Source organism: Panthera pardus, unplaced genomic scaffold (genome assembly GCF_024362965.1).
Source record: "Panthera pardus isolate Hobbes unplaced genomic scaffold, ASM2436296v1 HiC_scaffold_13, whole genome shotgun sequence".
NCBI lineage: Eukaryota > Metazoa > Chordata > Mammalia > Carnivora > Felidae > Panthera > Panthera pardus.
Window position 1 is genome coordinate 51985855 of NW_026526688.1, and position 19546 is coordinate 52005400.

Genomic DNA, 19546 nt, shown 5'->3' on the forward strand with positions numbered 1-19546 from the left:
TCTTATTCTTCAGTCTCTTTCTTGGCAGACCCTCTCAGAGCAGTGCTTCTCAACCTTTAATGTGCATGTGAATCATCTGAGGATCTTATTAAAATGCAGTTTCTCATTCAGCAGGTCTGGGATAGGACCAGAAATTCTGCACTTCTAACAAGCTTCCAAGGATGTGGGTGCTGATGATCCACAGACCTTCCTTTGTGCAGCAGGCCATTAAACAACCAAAGGTATGAATGAACGCAGGGTTAAAATATACCTTTTTTTTTTCTGTTCAAGAAAAGTACATTGCGAAGAATACCTTTAGGTAACAAATGCTCTCAATATACGAAAGAACTGAACCTAGAAGTTACTTGGGTAAATCATCTGACATAGTCCCCCACCTTCAGGCAAGCAAAGACCAATGTCAGAGATAGATGATTGCTACTTCTTTTCTTTAGCTCTGGCAAATCTCAGTCAACACCCCCCCACCCCCCCCCCCCCACACACACACTCCACATACATACAATTACAAAAGCTAGTTACACATTCTGTACAATCACAAAAAGGAATTCTCATATGCTGTACTACATCTTTATATATCAGATGTATCACTAAAATTTTTATCTGTAAAAGAAATAGAACTGAATCTTGCCAGTTAAACTTAGCCCAGTCCTAAGAGGCACCAGGCTGATACAATGGAGGAAGAAAAAAGCAGTCAGAAAATATTACAGAGCCTAAATTCTGCTACTAGCTTGGAGTGTGATCTTGAGAAAGTCATCTTGAAATGACCTCTTTTTATAACACTGATCCAATCTATGAAAAAAGAATTATCACTGAGATTATTTCCATCTGAAAGACTTTCAGAAAATTACTTTAATCAGAAAAGCATAAGTCAGTGATATGAACATTAAAGGGACTATAATATCATAACATTTGAGATCTAGGATTCTTTTTTTTTTTTTTTTTTTTATGTTTATTTATTTTTGAGAGAGACAGAGACAGAATGCGAGTGGGTTAGGGGCAGAGAGAGAGGGAGACACAGAATCGGAAGCAGGCTCCAGGCTCTGAGCTGTCAGCACAGAGCCTGATGCGGGGCTTGAACTCAAGCCGTGAGATCATGACCTGAGCCGAAGTCAGACGCTCAACCGACTGAGCCACCCAGGTGCCCCAGAGAGCTAGGATTCTGAAGCCACACTTTCTGGGTTCAAATCTTAGCTCTGTCACTTACTTACTAGCTTTGGTAACCTGCTGTGTATCTTGGGCAGATTACTTTACCTCCCTATTCCTCTATTAAGAGAAATAATGAGATGATACATGTCAAGTGCTTAGAAAAGCACCTGATGCATAGGAAACACTCAATATAATACTCAATAAGGCACTATTATAATTTTAAAGGAAATAGAGGTTAGGATGATTATTTCAACAAATATTTATTGTTTCAGAGATTGTGCTTGGTGCTGGAATTACAAAAGTGAACAAAACAGTCATGACCCCTACCCTCATTGAGTTTGCAAAGAAGAGAGGCATTACCATAAATATAGAATTAGACCTAAAGGTAAATGTTGTGAAAGAGAAATGCATGTGGCTAGGACAGAATATAAGAGGGGATTTAACTTAGGAAAATTAAACAAAGCTTCCACAAGGAAGTGACAAATGAATTAAAACATGGACTATTCCAGGACTTGATGTGGCTAGAATTCAGAGCAAGGGAAAACAAGGCCACAAAATTGAGTAAGGGGCCAGTTCTTACAAGGCATTGTGGGTCATAATAATGGTCTGGGTCTTTGTCTCAAGAGCTATGGGAAGCCACTGAAGAATTTTTAAGTAGGGGAGTAACACACATTATAGCTTCTAAAAGTTCCCTATGGCTGTTGTATGGGCCGAACACATTGAAGGGAGAAAGGTATATATGGGAAGACTGATTTGGGAGTTGAGAGAGAGAAAGTTGTCAAGAATAATCTCAAAATTTCTACAACTGAAATGGTGGTATTTGGGAGTGAGGAATAAAATAACTCAGTTTTAGATATGAGATGATTGAGGTGTCTTTGAGTATGAACCTCATCAGTTAGACATAGGTGTCCAGAGCTCAGGGAACAGGTTGGGCTAGAGATAAAAATTGGGAATCATGCAAATGTAGATGTTAAAGGAAGCCATGGACCATAATGTGTGCACCCAGAAGGCACATGGAATGAGAATAGCAAAAGGCCAGGCTTTGAGGAAATCTAAATTTAATAGCCAGAAGAGAATAACAAGACTCCTAGGAGACATAGAAGGAGCTGCTGTAGAGGTAAGAGGAAAAGCAGGGGGGGAAATGTTTAAGATAACGATGAAGTGATCAGCAATGTTGAAAGCAGCAAGAGATCAAGTATGAATACTGATGATTTTTATGTAGCAGTGAACCAATTTCAATGCTTCTGAAAGTCTCCTTTGGGGACTAGGTGATTAAAAAGATAAAAGAAGAGGAGATTTAGAGTTCTGCAAGCAAAAGAGAATCCTAAACAATCAAGGAATCTAAATTTCTTTTCCCCAATTTCCCCTCCACACACACTAAAAAGAGAACTACTGTTTGAAAGGGCACTTTGCTACACTGAGAGTAAGTGGCACTCTTGCACTACGCCTTAGCCAAGAGCCTGTCCATGAAATTAATAAACAAAAATAGTCTTCATCTATACAAGGCTTCTATGAGAAGAAAACAGAAAGTGGGAATTGAAACATTTCAATGGATGAAAATCTACCCCTGTAAAAACAACCAAAACCAGAAGAAAAGTATAGATAATACCCCATATCAAATTAATTACTTGGTGATGTGGAGGAGAAAAAACAACTCTGAATTGGAAATTCAGACTCATAGGAACAAAAAACAGAAAGAAATCAAATGAGAGTTGATTGTACACGGGAAAGAAATGGAAGTAAAAAGGCACAACCGTATCAGAAGTGATGACAAGATTACAAGATGCCCAGAGGAAGCTATTCAATTAAAAGTTAATAAGAGATATTGAAGAAAGCTAAGAGAATGAAAATAAAATTTAAAAAGGAATTTAAAAACTGTCAGAAAGCTGTTGAAATGGAAGAGAGGCAAAGAAGATCCAACAGACATATATAAAATTGGAGTTCCTGAAGAAGAAAAAGAAAACAATGGAACAGAACTAACATTTACAACTATAGTCCATAAAACTTTCCAGAAATAAAAGAGGATCTGATTCTACATATTTAAAAAGTCCATCAAAAAAAATTTTTTTTTCAATAAGATGTCCATCAAATACCTGGGAAAACTAAGCCACAACAATCAACTCCAAGACATATCCTAGCAAAACTATTAGACTTTTTCAAAAAGAAAAATCTTGGGGCGCCTGGGTGGCTCAGTTGGTTGAGTGTTTGGCTTCGGCTCAGGTCATGATCTCACGGTTCATGAGTTCAGGCCCTGCATCAGGCTCTGTGCTGACAGCTCAGAGCCTGGAGCCTGCTTCTGATTCTGTGTCTCCCTCTCTCTCTCTGCCCCCCTGCCCCACACACACTCTGTCTCTCTCTGCCTCTCAAAAATAAAACTAATAAAAAAATTTTAAAAAAAGGAAAAATCTCTAAGCAAGGTAATAATAATAACATGTAAATAGTAAGTTAATTAATGAACATAATTGCTTAAAATAATAAAGGCAAAAGATTAAGTCAACATAAGACCTCTCAATATCAACGTAGAAAGCAAGACAACCATGGAGCAGCTATTTTAAGACACTCAAGTAAAGAAAATATGAATCAAGAATTGTATATCCAGCCTAGGTATCCTTCAAGTGTCAAATCTGTAGAAAACCAGTTTTAAACTTGCCACAACTCAGGGAATACTACACTCATGAACCTTTCTTGAGAAGTCTATTAAGGACAAGCTTCATCCTACCAGGAGATGACCGGGAAAACTTCGTGAAAAAGGATAGTAACACTAGATGTAATGTGTAAGTGATGAATCAGTAAATTCTATTCCTCAAATCGTTATTACACTATATGTTAACTAACTTTAAATAAAAAAGAAAAAAGAAAAAGGATAGTAAGTACGTATATTCAATGACATAGTAATTGTATGTACCTATAGTAAATACTTACATGCAATTACATATATGTAATTGCAAACAGGTACTTTCCTTGGTGCATTGACCTTATATCACCTGAAAATCTTGGAAATGGGCTGTGAGTCCTATTTTAGATCATACCTTGGATGAAGAGAGAGGTTGTGGGATCAGGTGAAATAAACCAGAGGGAAAGTTTCTCACTTTAAGATGTTCTGAGGCAATTAGGGCCAGTTCATTCAAAACATTTTACACTTTTACTGTATGGTATGGAAATACCACAAATCTGAGTCAAAAAAACTTCTGTGGTTCCTGTAATACAAACTCATGGAGACTCTCCTAACTTTGGTCTGAATGTGCTGTTTATCCATCTTTTAGTTTCTGCACTGTGGTCTAAATGTTTTAAGTATGTCTGATTTTTGTCTGAACTGTGACAGGGGTAAAGTTGGGTAGGTTACTTCCTAAATGTTTTCCTCTCCTCTGTTTATTATATAACCTAGGTGTCATATTAATAATTCCATAATTTAGAGAGGGCTTTACTACTTTCAAAGTCTTTCACAAACATCTCATTTTGATTTTGATTTCAAGGATGCTAATGGAAAAATTTAATTTTAAGATCTCTGTTTATGCATTTGTGACACTGTTTGAGCTAAGCCAAGCCATCCGATCTTCCCTCACAACCTCCTTCCACTATCACCCACCCCAAGGAAAATTTGGATCAAGGGTACTTAATGACAAGAGGAGGTATAAAATCCAGGCGTGAAAAATTACAGCTATTGCTTATCAAAAATTGAAGCAATAATCAAAAGTTAGGTGGCAACTAGTTTTAAGTGTCTGCCAATAAAATTGGGGGAATTGGGGACAGCATTAATACTGCAAAGCAGAGAATAACAAGGAAATTAGGTAGGTGGCAGATTATTGACATAACAACCTTTTTTTTTTTTTTCTTTTTTGGAAATACACTATTCGTGCTTAGCACTTTAGTGCCTATGAAGATAAACAATGCAAAACCTGACCTTATGGAACTCTTATTCTAGGGAGGAAATGGATATATGCAAATTTAATTGTAACACAATGCAAATTGTGTTAAATATTTTAAAGTAGCAGAAAGTGGCTGTGGAAGCATTAGAAGGAAAGAAAAATTCCTCTTCCCAGGTCAGCATCACTTGGGAATTTGTTAGAAATGCGAATTCTCACGTCCACCCTAGACCTTCTGAAACAGAAACTCTAGGATGGGTCCCAGCCCTGTGTGTTTTAGTAAGCCCTGCCCGTAATGTTCATGCTGAAGTAGGGGAAACACTGATATCAGGTACTCATGCCTGGTAATATGACTTCTAGGGGGTCTAGAAAGAAATATTGCCAATTTTATGCAAATATTTGTGTTTCAAAGTGTTTTTTGCAGCCTAAGTTGTGAGACAAAAAATTGAAAACAACCTAAATATCCAACAATAGGGGAATTATTAATCATTATAGTTATATGTCAATTAAAATTCCAGCCACATCTACCATCCTTGCTATGGGAAACTGCTCAGCCAAGAGACACAGCCCTCCAGGTTTCCTTTATAGAAGCCCCATCTCTACCCTATGAACCACTTTGCCTATTAGATGCCTGTTAGATGAGGCATGCGGTCACTCCCTGGAAGGCCAACACCCACTGGCATGAGGCCACCTTGAAAAGCTGGCCAGGCATGAGGTGATGATCAGCTGAAATGAGTCTTCCTCTTGGCAGTTTGAACCAGGAAGTAGAAAGAAGCAGCCAGGTAGTAGAGATAGCTGTGTAAAGTATGTTTTTTAAGGTTTTGTTTGTGATGATCTCACTGTGAAAGTAAGGAAAGGGCAGGAGAGGGAGAGAAGTTTCCGTGAGAGAAGACAATTCCACAGAACGTGGTTATAATTATCTCTCCCTGGTAAAGGGAAGTAAAAGTAACACTGATGCCTGGCACCTGTTTTTTATTGTTTATTTTTTTATAGATTTAGAATAAAAGTAAAAATAAACCTACCCCATGACCCAGCAATTCCACTTCTAAGTATTACTCAAGAGAAATGAAAAACACAGTTTTACAAAAACACTTGTACAAGAGTGTTCTTAGAGGCTTTATTCACGATAGTTAGAAACTAGAAGCATCCCTGGTGATCATCAGCTGGCAAATGATAAATAAACTGGCACATTCCTACCATGGCATCCTACTCAGCAGTGAGGAGAAACAAACTACTGAAGCACACAACATTTAATGGGGTTGGCAAACCATGGCCTATGGGCTGGCTACCTGTGTTTGTAAACAAAGTTTTATTGGAACAACCAACCCCATTTGTTTATCTAGTGTTGGGCTGTTTTCTGGCCACATCAGCATAATTGAGTAGTTTTGGGAGATTGTATGGCCCCAAAGGCTAAAATATTTCAACTTAGAAATATTAAGGGGACGCTTGGGTGGCTCAGTCAGTTAAGCATTAGACTCTTGATCTCAGTTCAGGTCCTGATCTCAAGGTTCGTGAGTTTGAGCCCTGCATCAGGCTCTGCACTGAAGGTGCAGAGCCCACTTGGGATTCTGTCTCTCCTTCTCTCTTCCCCTTCCCCCACTTTGTGTATGTGTGTGTGTGTGTGTGTGTGCGCACATTCTCTTTCTCTCTCAAAATAAGTAAACTTTTAAAAATATATTAAGAAAAAGTTTGCTGTGCCCTGAATTAATCTCAAAAACATGATGCTCGGTGAAAGAAGTATATATTCTGTGATTCCATTTACATGAAATTCTGGAAAGGCAAAGGAAATCTAGGTGTAAAAAATCAGAACAGCTGTTGTCTCTGGGGACTGGGACACAAATTGACTGGGAAGGGGCACAAAGAAATTTTCTGGGATGATGATGGTGTCATAGATTTTGATAATTATTTGGGTTACCCAGTTCAATGTGTTTGTTTTTTTTTTTTTTTGAGCTCAGGGGTGCACTCTTAGGATTTTCACATTTTATTGTGTAGACATGGAAAAAATATTAGCAAACATTGAAATTTAGGTAACAACATTCATGCTGAGTTATTTAGGGGAATGTATTCTGATAGCTACAACTTACTCTGAAATGCACCAAACATAGGTGGGATTAATGGATGGAGAGAGGACAATTATGTGAATGTGTGATAGAGCAAGTAGAGTAAAATCTCGATGGATGTTCCCTATAACATTCTCCCAGCTTTACTTTATGCTTGAAATTTTTCATAATTGAATAAAAACAACACTGACAATGTTTAAGATAGGATTTTGAGGATGTTTTCATTTACATAAATACAAGGGCTCAAAGATAATATTGTACCAACCTCTAAATTAGATAGAGCAACAAATCCAATAGTAAACAGACTCTCACTCCTTTTACAGGGTTTTATGGAGAAATGACCAATGAAAAATAATTCTCTGCTTCTAATAGAGTAAACTTGCTTGATGGGGATAGCCCCGTTTTGATGGCTAAGAGCTGGAAGTTGAGCCCTGTGGTCATGAAGGAAGTTACTGTAATCTGTGTATCCTTTCTGTGCAGTTGATGCTCAAATATATACCCCAACATTTGACTTTTTCTTGGATGTGCAGGCAAATTTTGACTGAAGAAAGCTCACCCACATTGCCTCTGCTTTCAGCCATAGCTTCCTGAATGGAGGCAGTGAGAGAAATGTCCTACCTGTGCTCAGGTCCTGTCCTGGGACCACAACCAAGAGAATGAATGTCATTGTCATCTCTGTTCTCAATCCCTTAATGTAAAGTGTTCTCAGTTTGGTTGAAAGTCAGGTGGATGTTCATGGGTTTGAATGATCCAGGCCAGAAACCATTGTGTACAACAGAAGCGGCAAGGTGATGTACAAAGAGAAGGAATACTGAGTTCATGGGGAGTGAGGCTTGTTAAGGTGGGGCATCGGAGGGAATATTTAAGGCTCTTGCCGACATGTGGAAGCTGTTCTGGTTCTGAGCAATTCTCATGCCTTCACTTCCTACAAGGTCCAATTACTTGTCTTTTGTTCTCCCTTGGCCAATTTAGCTGAGAACCCTCTTTCCTTATTACCTAGTGTTCTCCTTATAATACACTTCCTATTTGAGGTAACCCAAATGAGTGTTGGTTCTTATCGCCAAAAAAGAAAGAAAAGAAAAGGAAAGAAAGAAAAGAAGGCAGGAAGGCAGAAAAGTTCTCAACCAAGTTAAGTTGTACCTATATTTGATCAGCCATAGTTAATGTGATTTCAGTAACTTAAAAAATATGTACCAAATAAAAGCCTAAAAGGTAATAATAACCTGAATCATTAAGATCATTTATTACTGGTAAGGTCATGGTTATTTTTTGATCTTCTTAATGCTTTTTAAGGTTTTCTCCTGATTATGGTTCATATGTTCCTGCTTCTTTACTTACCTACCTGATAACTTGTTATGCCATGACAAGAATTCTGTGTTATAGTATTGGGTTTGGGAGGATTTATATTCCTTTAAATATTTCATTCTGGGATACAGTTAGGTTTTGGGGGGAATAATTTGATCTTTTCAAGACTTTCTTTCAAGCTTTGTTAGGTGGGAGGCTAATAGTCTTTTAGTTTAGATGTAATCTGGTCCCACAACTGAGGTAAGACAATCTTCTGAGGATTCTATTTAATGCTCCATGTGTTCAGAGTTCTTCCTGCTCAGGAAGTTATTCTTGGCCCTGCATAAGCTCTGGGGATTTTTTTCTGCCTGTTTCTCTTGGGCGGTTCTTTCCCTGTAGTTTCTGTACATGTGTCCCTTGCTCAGTGCTCACTGGAAGACTGGAGGGGACCCCTTTGATGGTATGTGGAGCCATCACTTGGTATAGCTCTCTTCTCTCCAATACACAGCCCTGTGGATTCTAGCTACTTTGATCTGTGTCTCCTCGGCTCAGGGAGACCCTCTGGGTTCTGTTTGGGGGCCCCATCCCCGTGTACAGCCTGGAAACTCTCTCCAGGCAGGACATAAGGGCAATCAGAGGGTTCACACCCTTTACATTCTATCTCTTGGGGAGCACAGTTCTTGACTGCCCACTGCTTAATGTCTGAAAACCAGTATTTTGTATCTTTCATCCAGTTTTGTGTTGTTCAAGATGGATGATAAATCCAGTCCCTGTTACTCTCTTGTGGCTGGAAGCAGAGATTCCTTATACTTTGTGAATGTTTCAAGTTTTATATAGTTTATATACTAGCTATGTAGACACCCCAAAACAAGTCTTTAAAAAGTAAAATTGTCCTATACAATAACAAGCAAGTTAGAACCATGGAAGGTTTAAGCCAACAAACCCAATTTTATCTTCATATAATTTTTTCACTAGTGAAAACACATGAACCTAAAATTGCATAAAGCAGAAATGAAATATCATTTGCTCTGAATGACTTCTATTAAAAACAAAACAAGAACAAACAAACAAACAAAAAAAAACTACCCACCACCACCACTGTCACCAAAACAAACTATAAACATCTCAGAGAGCATTCTGAATTTCCATAGAGCTGCATATTGTGGTGGTTGGAGCAGGGGAGCCTGGGAGCAGGCTGAGGGAAATAGCTTTGTTTTCTCACTTATTTAAAGCTAATTCTGCCTTGGAAGTTCACTGCTGGCCTCGGCTCCACCCTTCCCCCCACCAACCTTGGGAGATATTTTGCCCAAGCAGGAATGACACAGCCCACGGAGTCTGTTCTTGTCAGTTATCAGGGGAGCTGTATCTATTATAAACTCTCTAAATGTGCCAATCTAGTGGCTGTTACCCAAAGCATGGAGGGCGCATCCCTCCCTGAAGGGTTTCTCCTGCAGTGCCTGCTGAAGCCTGCCTCAGACCGCAAGCTGAGAAGCACCTTCCCGCTCTCAGATCCAATACACTAGAAATGGGTGCTTGATATGATGTCTTCCTGAGATTTATCTACCCATTCCCTGGCCGGTGTGGAGGGAGGGGGGAGAGGAAGTATCCTATTTTGCTAGGCTATTCCCCCTGTAATCTACTTGAAACTCAACCTGGTTTCTGTTGCCTGTGCTTCTGAGTCTGGAGAATGTGTGAGTGATCCTTTTTTCCTTAAGTTGACATGCTCAGCTAATACCAACTCAGGGCCCTCATCTTCAAAGCCTCCTGTAATCGATTTTCTTGTCCTCTCTTGCAGTATTTGTATGTTATAGAAGCTCGCATAGGAAGACAAAACCTAGCCAAGAGCAGTGTGAAGGGAAGGCTCTCTATTGATACTGGTCCAGAAATGCCTTCTGGCTTCCTGGCGGCGGTTCCGGCATGAGATGCCTCCTCTGTTTATACTTCCTATCAAAATGTTAGGACTTCAAGCTTTAGAATTCACAAAATCTGTAAAGCTCAACGGTGGAAAATCACATCCAGAGATCAAATTCACAAAATCATGTCAAAAGAAAAAAAAATCCGATTTCCTCACTGCCTTACATTTTTTTTTTTATTGTCTTAGATTAGCCTTCTCTAGCCTTTGAGTGAGGTGGTGACACTTTAGTTTCTTATACCTTGAGGTGTTTTCAGGGCTGCAGGTGGTAGAGGGGAGGGTGATAGGGATGAGGTCAGGGAGATGCCTGCAAAGGGAATGAATAGACCCACAGGGTGGGAGTTGGGGTGATGAAAAAGGATGGTGTGGTGGCCAACTTAGTGGCTTGAGAGGGTTTCCAGACCTGAGCTGCTAGCTGAGGCCCCCAGTCCTGAGAGAGGGAAAGCATCCCATCAGGCAGGGACCGTGGCAATTTTGAATGGAGATTCTGGAATCACCTAAGGAAGTTTCCCAAGCCTTACTATTGCCTCTCCCTGGCCCCTTCTAGAATCTTTCTGGCTTCTGCTGCTCTCTAGGTAAGTAGTCCCCAGCCCATGGAGCTCTGCTGGTATAGTCTGTCCTCACCATGATGATTTTCTTTGGTGCAGTAATTAACAGAGTGAGTTCCAAAGTTAGAGGGTTCAAATCTAGCTCTGACGACAGCAACTTATGTCCTCTGTCTGATCGTGCATCTGCTATCCCAGGGGTTGCTGTGAAAATTAAGTGGAAGACACACAGGAACGGCTAGTGAGCTATAGTGTTATAATACTGCAAGTGGCCTTTGCTGTTTACCCTGAGAATTATATGCAGTTCTTGGGGCTGAATCTGCGCCTTCCTTATTCTTCCTGTCCCTCTTTCATCTTTTTCTGCCATTTACCAGTTGCTGACTCTGGGCAAGTTACTAAATATTCTGTGCCTCATTTAAGGTTGATACTGGTACCTCCCTCAAAGGATTGCAATGCTGGTTGAAAAAGCAATTTAATGAATGTCCTAAATGAAATCCTCAAGTAGTTTACCACAAGGAGAAGGAACATAAAGAAGGAACTAAAGAAATGGCTGTTTGTACTGGAGTGTGCACAGTTTTGTTTTTTAAGTGCACACCAAGGCCACCATCTTGATCTGTCCAGTAGTGATCTCAGCAGGGTAACAGATGAGAGAGATTCCTGGGTGGTGGTTGTCATTAGACCTAGAGTCCCAAAGAATTGGAGACCTATTAAGCCACTAGCCGAGGCCATTGCTGATTGAGGAGGTGGTGAAGAGGAGGCCATGATCATGAAGCACAAATCCTTACATCAGGGGATATTACCTAGGAAATCTCTAGAAGTCCTTTCAGACGTTTTTGACTTATAAAGAGTTAATTCACGTTTAGTTCTTTTAAAAAACTTGATTATGAGAGATATTAAGTAATACCATTTGCACAGTTATAGACACCCCATTTTTTAAAACCCCACTTTTAAAAATAAAAAAGTATATGTTGAGGTGTCTGAGTAGCTCAATCAGTTAAGCATCCGACTCTTGACTTTGGCTCAGGTTATGATCTCACAGTCGTGAGGTCAAGCCCCATGCTCTCTCTCTCTTAAAAAAAAAAAAAGTGGGGCGCCTGGGTGGCTCAGTCTGTTAAGCGTCCAATTTCGACTCAGATCATGATCTCGCACTCCGTGAGTTTGAGCCCTGCGTCGGGCTCTGGGCTGATGGCTCGGAGCCTGCTTCCGATTCTGTGTCTCCCTCTCTCTCTGCCCCTTCCCCGTTCATGCTCTGTCTCTCTCTGTCTCAAAAATAAATAAATGTTAAAAAAATTTTTAAAAAAGTATATGTAATAGTGTACATATACATACATACACAGTTAGCATATACATGGAAATATCTGAGAAGCTTATATTCCAAACTGCTAATATTGGCATTTTCAGTGGAACAGGAAAGGAATTACAGGAGACTTTATTTTCTGCAATGTATATTTCTATATTGCCAAGACTTTTAAATTATAATGACATATTTTTTCTCTGTTATACCAGAACAATTTAAATGTATATATTCTGTTTATTAATATGTGAAAGGGGCATGCATGCTCCCTTTAAAATTATTGTCTGTCTGTATATGGAATGGACATAAGTATTTTGCCTGGAAACTTAATTCCACCTTATCCACCCAATCCGAGGCATGTTGGAAACTCATTTTAGGCACAGATGACAGAAATCTGTCCGCATTTTGGAAACCACTGGACACATTTAGCATTTTCCTGAGGCAGAAACATGTGACTGGGAACCACCAGGAATGACATCAGCTGACTATAGCTGGGGTCCCATATGGATGCCCTTGCTCCTAATACACACTGCCTGTTCCTAGCCACTCTGCCCTGCCACCAGTCCATGTTACTTCCTGTTCCCACAGCTTTGATTCTTGTGACTTCCCAGTTCCTACTTCTGAATGTGTCCCTTTTAAGGATCTTTGGCCTCTAGGCTCCCACTTCTTGATCCTGGTTTGACTTTCTTTTTTGTTTTCTGGTCTAATCTCTTGATTGCCTCTCCTGTCTCAGGCTTTCAGACACCATGATCACATTTCTAGGTCCATTTGGGCAGCCCTGCCTAGCATTGGCATATGACACAACTCTAGGGAAATTTCTAGATATCTTAGAGGGGAGCTCTGAAGTTAATATGGCTAAGTCCCTCCTGATGAAAACGACAAGTGCAGTATTTGCAGACAGGCCAGTCATTTATGGCCTTAGGTTTTAGATTCATCCAAGCTGTTGTGTGTATCAACAGTCTGTACCATTTTTTATTTCTAATTAGGATTCCAGGGTGTAGGTGTATTACTGTTTAACCATTCACCTGGTAGAGGATATCTGGGCTGTTTTTATTTTTGGACCATCGCTACAAACATACCTGTACAGGTTTTTGTGTGAACATGGATGTTTATTACCTTGATATAAATGCCCAAGAATGCAATTCCTGAGTCAAGACATAATCGCATGTTTAGATTTGTAAGAAACTCACAAAATGTTTTCCAGCATAGCTGCACCATTTCACTTTCCCATCCAGAATGTATTAGTGGTCTAGTTTCTCAGCATCTTCTCCAGCGTTTGGTGTTGTCACTATTTTTTGGTGGGGTGGTGATATCACGTGGCTTTAACATGCAATTCTCTGATGGCTAATGATGTGAACATCTTTTTGTATGTTTATTTACTACCTGTATATCCTCTTTGGGGAAATGTCTGTTCAGGTCTTTTGCCCATATTTAACCACTTCTTAAAAGTTAACCCTATAGAGGGATGCCTAGGTGGCTCAGTTGGTTGAGCATTGGACTTCAGCTTAGGTCATGATCTCATGGTTTGTGAGTTTCAGCCCTGCATCAGGCTCGCTGCCATCAGCATGGAGCCGACTCCAGATCCTCCAGCCCTTTCTCTCTGCCCCTCTCCCACTTGTGGTCTCTCTCAAAACTAAACATTAAATAATAATAGTAATAATAATTGAGTTAACTCCATAGAAAGTCCAGCAATATGAATCACAAAGCCATAGGAAGCACCATTTTACATTTGTTGGCAGCTTGTGGGAGGTTAAAGAGGGGACCAAGAAGATACATACTATGCCCTGCTCTCCAGCTTCTTCCTCCACAAGAAAATTAAAGTTATACTGAACTGATAGGTCCAGGTTTCAAGATACCAATTAGACCACATTTCCTAGTGGTCAAGGTTGCTGTATGTGGTGAAGGTCATGTGTCATACACCGATGTGGCTTTCTCTCTGGTAGTGGAAGGAACCAGCTGAGTCAGGGTTGTCTCTCCGGGGTGGGCTTGCCCATATTGCTTTCTCTCTCTTCCTCTCTGCATGTGCCCATGTAGCCTTGTAGATCTTCAGCCAGCTGGGGTAGGAGTTAGACTTAAGGCAGAGAAGAAGCCTCACTTAGAGGCATGGGCTCCAATCTAATTTACCAAACATGGTGCATTGGGGTGAACACTACATTCCCAGGTAATAATGAAGCTCAGTTAGGAGAAGAACCTGATTCCATGCTAATAGGATCTTGCTAGGACCACTTCCTTTTTCATGGAGCTAATGATTCTTCAAAGTCACACTCAACATGGGGAAGCCCAAGGGCCTTCCCCAGCTCTCACTGCCTGACACATGCTAAGTACTTTCTTTGTCTTATTCTGTTTTCCCCACATTTTATCTTCTCCCTCTTTGCTACCATCTTCCTCCAGATGTGTAACATTAGCTATGCCTAAGCCATTTGTTTGATCTCTCCTCCTCTCCCCATCTCGCTCCCTTCTGGGGCTCCTTCTTTCTCATGATTTCAGCCACCCCTCCTTTTAGATGTCAACCAAGAGGACTTCCTTCCTGGACTTGTGGCTTCTTTCATGTTCTCTGCAGTTGTTTGCCTTGCTATTAGTATGCCTTCGATGCTTTTTCTGTCCCAGGAGCTCTTTTTCCTGGTTTTCTGTTCCTAATACTGGCAAATCCATAGTTAACTAGACCCAAAAGAGTTCTATTCAGTCCCCTGTTGCAGTCAATGCATTCTTTTTTGCTTTGGTGGGGAGGACTGTTAAGGTTGAATGTGTACATAAAGTGGTACAGTGACAGTGGTGTGGTGGGAAGAACACAGGTTTGGGGGGCTGATAGTCCCCAAAATCAGGTGTGGTTCTGCCACTTACAGGGCGGGAGGTCAACTGACATCTCTGTGGCTTAGTTTCCATATCTATGAAATGGAAGACAGGAATACCTAGCCAAATGGGGCAGTATGCTTGAAAGTGAGTTATAAATGGTAAATAAGTACTAGTAGCTGATATAATAGTTGTGATAATGACTGTGTTTAACCCAGTCATCACCCAGAATGCCTTAGCTAAAACCCAAGTCTTTTTCATCTTAAACTTTTCTTCTCCTTGGCCCAGGGATCCTATATGGTTTTACCCCTTGTCTATATAACAAAATGTGGGTGAATATTGAGTTCAAAACAAGAGGGCAGGTGGGAGTTTTCCATTTGGACAAGAACTGCCTTTGGCATAGTTACAAGCATTGTCTGCAGCTTTTTTTTTTTTTTTTTTTTTTTTTTAAGAATAAAGGCTAAGGAGGGAGTCTATTGGGTGGGAAGGGAGGGATGCTGGGGTATCAGCTGAACTAGTGCTGAACTCAGCATATTTTTACATTCAAATAATGCAGAAAAGAGGACTGAGTGGTAGGGAAGGAAACTGGGGAAGAAATCTCCGTGGTACAAAAGTGAGCTACACTAGCTGTGTAGGTGCTCCATTGGACAAGGAGTATTAACTCTCTTTATTCAGAGTAAACTAGAGGTTGGTATCTGTGGCATCCTTTATGTCTCTCAAGTTGTGCAGCTAAGTAGGTTTCCTTTTTCTTGATTTCTTTCTCCAAATCCATCAGCTTTTGCTTAGTTTTATCTCAGTGAGCTCCAGGGAGTTGGCAAAGGCAGAATGTCAATTCCAAGGGAGAAGGAAAGCAGCAAGGGACCATCTCTGAATCACATTGTTATGTAGGAAAAGTAAAGCACAGGGTAAGTGGTGACTCCCCTGTGTGACTTAGTGACTTCACAGACAGAACCAAATCTAAACACACACAAATTGCTCCTGAAACTATAGCCTCTGAAAATGGTTTCTGGCTTTTAGACCTCATGACTTCTCATCCTTTTTTTTTTTTTTTAATGTTTACTTATTTATTTTGAGAGACAGAGAGAGCATGTGCAAGTAGGGGGTGGGGGGAGAAGGGCAGAGGCAGAGGGAGAGAGAGAATCCCAAGCAGTCTGCACACTCATCCAGGAGCCAGACATGGGGCTCCATCTCACAACAGTGAGATCATGACCTGAGCCAAAATGCAGAGTTATACACTTAAAGGACTGAGCCACCCAGGCGCCCCATGACTTCTCATCTTTATTAGTTGGTTCTAACTGTATGGTGAGATGGGGAGGTGACAAATATTAAGTTTTCTTTCTAGGTCTCAACCTCCATAATATATTTGTAGAAAGCATAAGCAAATATTCAAACCCACAAAAACCCAGCTTTGAGCAATTGATCTTCCTGCTTTCTATATTTAATTTTTAATATTTTAACTTTATTTTTAGAATATATTGCTTCCTTCATCAGGAAAACCTGAGGTGGCATGCAAAAATACATGGGTCACAGAAATTTTAAAAATATGAAGAAGTCCAGTCAAAGGGAGAAAATATAAGTAAGCAAAATAAGATAATTCAAGGGTGAGGTTAGTGTATAGAAATACATACTGTAAACTTGAGCTAAAGGTCAAAAGTGGCCTAGAGCTTGTAACAGTCAGTCAGAAAGGAGAATATTATATAGTGCTAAATGATAATAACAGTGGATAACATTTACTGAGTGCCAGTGTGTAGCGTCAACAATAAACAAAGCTGGACAGTATTTGAAGTTGGTCAGGACAGATTTTAGTCAGTAATATATGCATGAGGGCAATAAGGCAAAGAGTCCACATGAACTGAACTCAACTTTGACTTGCACTTGCATTTTAAAGGGAAGATGAGGGGATAGGGAGGAGGATTAGTGGGGTCTCAATAGAGTCAGGGAAGTGAAAAATTACAAAAATCAGGAAGGGGGTTGGCCCATATGAAACCCATCTGGGTTTGCTAACTGCAGTGTATCCAAGTTAGGCTCCTCCCCTTCCACAAAGGCTGGCAGACAGGGCCATCTTCAGGTGTTGGCTGGAACACACAGTAAATTCTTTGGGCAGCCTTGAGTTTTCTCAGGCAGGCACTTTTAGAGGTGGGCTAGGGTCATCCAGGAGATGTAAACTTGAGCTGTTAGAAACTGTGTTAACATTTTGTTCACATCTTTATAGACCAAGGTTGAAGCCCAGCAGATGAGAAGGCTCAGAGGAGCCTGGCTACAATTTAGTCAAGGAGAGAATCTTTGTCAGGAGCAGGCATTGTTCAATATTTTTTACATGTATTATCCCATTTATTGTTCACAAAATCCCTGTGAGATGGGTTGTTATTGTCCCCACTTTACAGATGAGAAAACTGAGGTGCAGAGAGATATTAATAAGTTTATATGGACAGTAAGAGCCAAGAATTAAATCCAGGCATTCTGATAGCACAGCTGAGATCCAATATTTTAATAATTAATTATTGGCATTACAAGGATAGGGCTGCCTCTGTGGATTTGGGGTCTCACCTAAAAGGTGATATTATCCCCTGCATCAGTCACCAGAGAGAAGAATTGTGTCTCTCAAAGGAAACAGAAAAGGGGCAGAGAAACTCCAGGAACACTTCCCAGGGGGATTCAGCTCTCTTGGCCTTATTCAAAAAGTTGTCAAGCTTTTGATAAGGGACCTTGTAGGCGGTGGCTTGTAAGAAGACGTCCTCTGCATGGAACCAGGCCAGGAACTTAGAAATGAGAGATTCTAGTATGGTGTCTGGAGGCCATGCCAATCTACTAGGACCAGAGCTGAAATAGCTCAGATCACCTGTGGTCTCAGTGGTGAGAGACACAGGGGCTCAGCTATTTGTGTTTTACTGCCCGATAGTTATTTGTTTCCCTTTTATTCCTACCTGATATTCAGTAAGGACATTTGGAAAGCAAATCTGGGAATGTCCCTCACCAAGCAGGAGAATCAAGTGGAAGAAAACACCACTTGGGAGTCTAGGCTCTGAGCAGAGCTGATTTTCCAGAGGCAAATATATGTTTTCTTGAAGCCATCCAACATCATTTTATGATTCTGTGCTCTTGGTTCACAGTCTATTAAGGGAATAGCTACTCCCAAAAAACAGAAAATGAAATTTTTCCTCCATGTTTTCTTTCCTTCTCTCTGTTAATGTTTATGTGTTATTGCTAGGCAGAGGGCAAGACACAGCAGATTTTCCCTATTCCTAGTGCAGCTTTTAACATTCCTCCCCAAATGCCCTTCCTCTTCAGAAGGATACAGGTGGGGAGAGTTACATAACAAGATCAGAGTGTAATTCAAATAGAGCTGGGGGTTTTCAATGTACATATTGAAATGTAAATATTGTTAACTATTACTTTGTGTTCTATATTTTTCCTAAGTGTTGTGTCATGTGTCCTTAAAGGGAGGCTCCTAGGGGATCCTGGGTGTCTCAATCTGTTAAGTCTCTTGATTTCAGCTCAGGTCATGATCTCACAGTTCATGAGTTCAAGCTCCACATCAGGTTCTGCTCTAACAACATGGAGCCTGCTTGGGATTCTTTCTCTCCCCCTCTCTCTACCCCTTCCCTGGTCAAGCTTGCATTCTCTCTCAAAATAAATAAATAAACTTAAAAAAAAAAAAGGAGGAGCCTCCTTAACTTTTGCCTCTGTTTGTGCAGAAGACCAGACCAGCTCCCATTGGCCGGAAACCGCACAGGCTGCAGTCTGGTCTGAAAATTGAACGCTGAGTTAGATTAGTGCTCCCTTTCCGGCATCTGAGGAGGGGTGCATGTAGGGGACCTGAGAAGCAGCTTTGAAGGATGAGGCTGTCCCAGGTAGCCTGGTGATGTTTACTGAAGATTCCAGGGACCTCCTTCCTCTGCATACATTTCTCCTGTGCCCATTGCAAGCTTCACATTTCTGCCATCCCTGTGTATGTGGGTGGGAGATGGGAAGGGAGGTTCTTTTCCTGAAGGTGCTATGGCAGCATATGTGCTTCCTAGGCTTAATATATATTAAGTGAGGGGCTGGTGTGTGGGTCTCCTCATTAGGAGAGGACCATGAGTTTATTTGAATGAATATGCCTGCAAACCTACCCTGCACCCAACAAAAAACCTCTCCTAAGGATGGAGAATATCTCAAGGCAAGGAAATAACTGGAATTCTACTCTCAGAGGTCTTTTGCCAAAGAGTTTTCAGATGAGGACTTCTTTTCTACTCTGCCCAAGTCTGGCACAGGGAGGATGAGGAATTTCACTCCCAGTCCCAGGGATGATCTCTTCCTTCTTGTGACACTGAAATTGTGGAAAGGAATCATAAGTCAAATCAACGGGCTAAAATCTGGGAGCAGAGGAAATCAGGTAAGGTCTGAGAGAGAGTAAGCAAAAGAAGGGGCCAGAAGGAAGAAAACTAGGTTGAAAGATGAAGGGCAGTGCAGGGCACAGAGGAAGGATGGCTCAACGTCTGCCTCTCTTGGCTTTAGTGCATCCAAACAGGTCTCTGTAGCCCTTGACTGGATGCCTGGGTCCAAGGGCTGATGGGTGGTGCTTTGGGACCTCCTGGAATTGGGGTATCATGAACATGGGTGTGTATGTGTCTGTGTATGACCAGCAAATGTGAACTTGACAGCAGTTAGCTATG

The 19546-nt window shown here is 40.8% G+C and overlaps 1 long non-coding RNA gene across 3 annotated transcripts in view; it reads left to right on the forward strand.

Moving 5' to 3' along the window:
• LOC109262381 (uncharacterized) overlaps nt 1-19546 on the forward strand; it is a 55158-nt gene that overhangs the window by 12381 nt on the left and 23231 nt on the right. For 2 of the 3 annotated variants that reach the window (XR_002077730.2, XR_002077729.2), the window contains exon 2: nt 115-221. This is a non-coding gene — a long non-coding RNA (uncharacterized LOC109262381). Of the gene's footprint in view, nt 1-111; nt 222-19546 lie in introns of all 3 variants that reach the window. The other variant, XR_002077728.2, reaches the window with a different exon arrangement.